Source organism: Dama dama, chromosome 15, assembly GCF_033118175.1.
Source record: "Dama dama isolate Ldn47 chromosome 15, ASM3311817v1, whole genome shotgun sequence".
Taxonomy (NCBI): Eukaryota; Metazoa; Chordata; class Mammalia; order Artiodactyla; family Cervidae; genus Dama; species Dama dama.
This window is the reverse complement of record NC_083695.1, coordinates 88,842,923-88,849,051: the sequence shown is the minus strand read 5'-3', so window position 1 is coordinate 88,849,051 and position 6,129 is coordinate 88,842,923.

Sequence of the window (6,129 nt, the reverse complement as noted above, 5' to 3'; positions counted from 1 at the left end):
GCCTGGATGGGGGAGGTGTTAGGTTGGGAGCCAAGGAAGGAACTTTCGTCTCCAGTGCCACTTGCTCTTGTATCTTTGCTTCTTTTACAACAAGGTATGTTGATGTTACCGCTGAAAAACACTGAATGTGTGACACTGGGAGTGTGAATTCCAGCGGTGGTGGGTGGTGAGTTGAATAACAGATCCTCAACAGCGATGTAGGGACTGCATGGCTCATGGAGGGTGGGGTGCAGTGCCCGAGGGCAGCGCCTCTCCCCGCACCTCCACCAGGGGGCGGCAGAGAGCATGAACGCTGACTTGGCAATCCGTGACCCTGGTCTTCCGGGACTCCTTTCTGCGTCCTGTGCCGAGTCTCTCCACGTCTGTTTCCTGCCCAGTTACACAGAAACAATAAACCACCACTCCCAGTTTGAAGGATCCAAAGAGGTAATGGATATGCAAATACACAAGCCCGGAATTCTTATTACATTGCCCTGAAGTGGAAAGACAACTTGAACAAGATCAGAAGGAGGTGGCCAGCGTAAATATTTGGAGGGGGCGGGGGCGGCGTGTAGAAGCACGGAAAAGAAGGTGTGATGACCATTTATTGTCATTACTTTTCCTCACCGTCTCATGATTAGGAATCGTGGTCTTAAGTGATGAATGAAACCAAGGTCAGTCACTTGCCCAACGTTGTGGTCGTGGAGCTTGGACGTTGCACGCTTGGACGTTGCAGAGTGCGGCTCGAGTGGGCGTGCTGGAGCCCTCCTCTCTGTGCAGCCACGGCAGGTGGTCACCCTGCTTGCAGGCTGGTGGGTGGCCGTGCCCGGTGCCAGGATCCTGGGGCCCCCACAAGCAGGTGTTGGGTAGAAGGGGGGCCCTCATGCCCCGGGGAGTCTAGCCCACTGCTACCGCCTCCCAGGTCCTGGGGCACAGGAAACTGACTTCCGGGATAGAAAACTGTACCTGTCCTGTAGAGTTGTGTGGAGGGGGCTGCACTGTCCTGGAAAGGGGACCCTGCATCCTGTCCCCTCTTACCAACTCCCAGCCCAGCCCCCCCCAAGTTTCCATCCTACAGCGCCTGCTGTCAGCACCTGCCTGTTGAAAGCACATGTGGCTCATGTGTGCTAAATACACGAGCCTCCTGGCTCCCTGGGTGTGTGTTGGCAGGGAATTCGCACTTAGCAAAGAGGATTTGTGTTTTCGCTGGGAGGCTCAGAGAGGGCCTGGGAGGGGTCTGTGGATGGGACATTGGTGGCACAAGCAAAGACCATGCATCACTCAGGTTGCTAAGGAGAAGGAGCGGGTCCTCAGTCCTCTTTATCCAGAGTGTTAACCAGTGGCCTGCTCTTCAGGTCATTGAGTCGGTTTCTCCCCTTTTCACTCCCAAGAACCACAGAAGGTGTAGAAGGACAGCAAGGAGACGGCCTTGGCCCTAGGCCAGCCCCTCTGGCTGCTCTTCAGAATAACTCTGCCTCGGGGTCACCAGGCTGTGGGCTGCACCTACCAGAGGTTCTTGAGGATCTGTATTTTCCTTTTCTTCACCGGAAAATGTCTGGAGATCTCTACTGGAAGAGCAGACAAGCCCAGGGGCGTCCTCCAGGGACTTTAAAAAATAACTGCTTATTTATGTATCGTGTTTGGCCATGCTGGGTCTTCACTGCCGTGCACGCTTTTCTGTAGTTGTGGCGAGTGGGGGCTGCCCTCTGGCTGCCTGTTGCTGCGGGCACAGGCTCGGGGGCACTCGGACTGCAGCACCTGTGGCTCGCAGGCTCAGCAGTCTCAGCTCCCAGGCTCTAGGGCACAGGCTCACTAGTCGTGACTCACGGGCTTAGTTGTTCCATCGCTTACGGGATCTTCCCAGACCAGGAATCAAACCCGTGTCTCCTGCGTTGGCAGGCAGATTCTTTACCACTGAACCACCAGGGAAGCCCTCTGCAGAGACCCTTAAGGGGGAGTGAACGGGAGCAGAAGGAATGGGGACAGTTTAACACCGAAACTCCTCTTCGGGTTGTCTCCTGCCCATGGCCACTCCCTCTAGTGATGGGTGGGGCCGGGATTCCATCTCAGGTAAAACCGCCACTCCTGCTGAGGTCTGGTCCGTTCATTTGAGTTCTTTGTAAGGTCACTTGGAGTGAGAGAGAGAGAGAGACTGGAACTGATCCTAAAATCCTCTCAGCCTTGACCCTGGAAGAGAGCGTTCCGCTGACAGTCTGTCTTCTGCTCTTTTAAGAGGACAGCTGACTTTCCGGTAAGATCTGGGGACACTGAGTTTGTCGCCAGCTCCATGGCTTGGGTCTGCCCTGTGTCCAGGTGCTTGAGCCCAGCTGCACCCACACTGAGGGCTGTCTTCACGTGGCCCTGTATCTTAGAGGTTTGCTGGTGAACTGCAAGGCCCCCATCTCTTCCTCTGCTTCTGAAGGTTTTGGATGCCACGTGGAGCAACCTCAACTGCCTGTCTAGGTCCCCCAAGAGAGTCTCCCCAGGTGGGCAGTCACCTGACCCAGCAGTCCCACTTAAGGAAGGTAGTGACAGAGCCTCATGTCAGACTAGAGATCAGAGAAATCCAAAGAAAACCTCCTAATATTAAATGCTGGCCTGTCCTGCGTGCCCAGCAATCTGAGGGCATAAATTAGATGGACAGCATGGCCAAGAAATTGGCTGTTAAAGCAGCTGAACTTCCCTCATTAGGGGTAAAAACATCCAACAACTCGATCCCTGAGTTTTGCGCAGGCCAAATCTCTTTTCAATAGATGGCGAGTCGGCATTCACTTCTGAAAGGAGTCTGTCAGGAGCAACGAGGGAGAAATCGTCTTGGACTCTGTAAATGTCAGTCTCTCCCGCTGTCTCTCCTGGCATGCAGAGGGACAGAAGCTCAAACCACAGTGCCAAAGCCCCGTGCAGGGCTGCTCACCTCTGCTCTGGCCGGTGACAGTAGGCTCCCTTGGGTCTAACTGGATGGCAAGAAGAAGGCGCAGGGCTGGAGCTCTTAGACTTCACCAAGAGAACATCAGCTGGGGCGCTGATCACACGTGTCAGTCCTAGCCCCACCCCAGAGCACCTGGCCTGCAGCCCCAGGGGAGATGCTGGGTACTTTTCACAGCTCTTGGAGAGGTACCTGGGCTTCCAGCTTGAGAAGAAGCAAGTAAACCTGGGGAGAAGACTTTGGATTTGTAGGCAAAGATGATAAGGAAGTTGTTGCAAGCATTCCTCATATTCCATTTTTCTGTGGCCGATTGAACTGCTTGATTCTATTCTTTGCCCACTGCAGGCAAATGCATCTTTTTGCTTTCTGGTTTTCAATCCTTTTCCATTTTTAATGCCAGGGGAAAGTACTAAGTTTGTGCACTGTTTAGCGTCCTCAGATATCCTGTGTTTGACTGGTGGCCAATAATTGCCAAAGCTCTTGGGACAGAAAATGTTTGATTAGACCTGTAAAAATTTAGCCCAATTATATTTTCAAATACTTAGGCAAATTCTCACCGTGCAATTGACAGACTGTTTCTATTTTCACTGGGCTGTTTGTTTTTTTCATTAGAGGCAAACGGCCTGGAGCATGTGGGCTGGAGTTTATGCAGAGCTGATGTCAGCCCAGAGGTGTTTGCAAAGACCTTTTTGCTGTATTTATTTCCCTTGAGTGCATATCATCTTTAAATGGATTTTCATAACATGAAAGGAAAATGAATTTTTCATAAACTTGAAAGGACACTCATTTTGATAGGATTTTTTCTTTTTGATAGGATTTTTAAAAGGAACTTTAAAGTCCATGATTGTATATAAAGAATGCTGTCTGATCATGAACATATTGGCAAATCCATTGTAGCTTTGGAGGGACCTGTCCACAGTAACGTATGTCCTTAACAGAACACTCTGCTATCCAGAGGGATCAGAGGTATGCCATATTCCTTACTGAGGTATCTACTATATAGTTGGCACCATGCTTTGAGCTAGAGACATCAGTTCAGAGACGATTCTGTTTATGATCCCAAGGAGCTTGTGACTTAGATATGGGGCCTGTATTTGGGTCACTGTAATATGGGCAGAGAGGCTTCATTGCATCATGAAAGGTAGAATAGGTCATATGAGCCTCAAAAAAAGTTTCATTTCAACTGAGGATTAGGATCAGTCTTCTGGGTAAATGTAGCATTTCAGCTGCACTTTGCCAGTAGAGTTCAGTAGTATACAGTGGGGATGGGGCAGAGGGCTCCGAGTAAAGAAAGACAAACACACAAATGCTGGGGAGTCTTAGGCAAGAGGAGACAAGTCTGAGTGACAGGATTTTTGAGAAACTGACAATTTCTCAAATTGACTGTCAGTTTCTCAAGGAAGCTGAGTCTCAGAGATGGGGAAGTGCTGAGGGCATGAGCGGAACAGCAGTGGTCCCACTGGATGGGTCCTAGGAAGGGAGTAACAGGAAGGAGACAGGACAAGTTGCAGAGCGTGGTTGGGGGCAAGCAGAGCAGGTCCCCTGAGGTTAAGACGTGGCCCCGCCCTCTCTACTCAGAGCATGGCAATCACTGGGCCCAGAGCATCCGCTGAGGATGGGGACAGATGGCAAGCCCCCTCAGTGCCTTCAGGAACCCTCTGGATGTGGACCTAAATGCCAGGACAAGAGTTTTGCGAATCATCTGGGGAAATTATGACTATTTTGCTCTATCCTGGGACACACTGTGGTGGCCAGAAAACGTGGGACCCCAGGAAATCCAAACTTGCATCCAATTGGGAGAGAATCGTTATTCTTCTCCACTTGGTTTCCAAGGAATTTTCAACTGAAATGATGCAAAACCTCTTTCCTATGTGTAGAGGCAAGTTATCCTGGGGACCACCATGCTGGTGATGCTCCCACACTCTCAACAGTCCTTTCCTATTTGTTATCCAGGGGAACAGTCCTGCCCCACATTGAGCCGGTGATGTTTCCAGACTCCTCAAATTCCACTGGGACTTCCTTCCTCATTTTAGAAAAGAGTAACACAGGGGATGCTGAAAAGGCAAAAATATATCAAAGATGGCATGGAGAAAACTAGAGCTATTCTCAACAGACTCTCCGCTTCCTAAATTCTCCTGGGCAGTGAACTGTGTGTCTCATCCTTGAGTTCCTGTGGCTTAGAAAGATACTTCAATAACATGAGTCACTGGCAGCCCTGGTTTCCACTTGGAAGCTTTTCCATATAACGCAGATAAAACTTTATTGGAAACTCAACTTTGCCCTGCAGCCACGAGTTAAAGCCTTCAGTACATCAACCCATCAAGGGCAAGGTTTTTCTACCTCCTCTCTGGACAACAGAGTCACAAAATTATCAGACTTTTGAGCTTTAGAGTTGATCCCATTTAGCATCACCCAGTGGGAAAAGCTCTCAAGTGTTCCTCAAATTGCCGGTTATCATTTTTGCTCAAACACTTCCAGCCACGCGTAACTATTAATAACTCAATTAATCACCCATTATGGGACCAACCTGATGCAAAGTCAACCCACAATTTGAGAGAATGTGTTTCCAAACCTACCTCACCATCTAAGTAAATGACTACAGTTTTTCATCTTTGAAGTTAATACAGTCTGGGGTCAAGCTAAGCCAACCTAAGCTTGTAGTTGAAGAGGCCAAGGGAGTTCAAGAGATGAGTCATCCTTCAGGGTGATGTCCAAAGCCAATCAGGTCACCTTGCCCTTTTCCAACTGAGCATCACTGCTCCAGACTTCATCATCTCAGGATGCATGCAGTGGTCTCCTGATGTCCCTCCTGTTCCCGATCACTGGCCACACCATCATTGGATTGTGTCCCCCTCCTCTCTGACCACAAATCTTTATGACTGGGGTTGCTGTCTGTTTAAGTAGAGTCCCACCTGCTCAGCATGGTGTCTGTGGCTCCAACCCAAAAGCCCAAAGGCCCAGCCTCATCTTCCCTATCCATCCTCTCCTCCATCAACCCAGTTTCTCCTCCCATGTTCCAGGCATATGAAATGACTTGTTCACTAACTAATGATCTCTTGTGAAAAAAAGTGAAAAATGTTCATCATTCAGTCATGTCTGACTCTTTGTGACCCTATGGACTAGCCCACCACACTCCTCTGTCCATGGGATTCTCTCGCCAAGAATATTGCAGTGGGTAGCCATTCCCTTCTCCAGGAGATCTTCCCAACTCGGGGACCAAACCC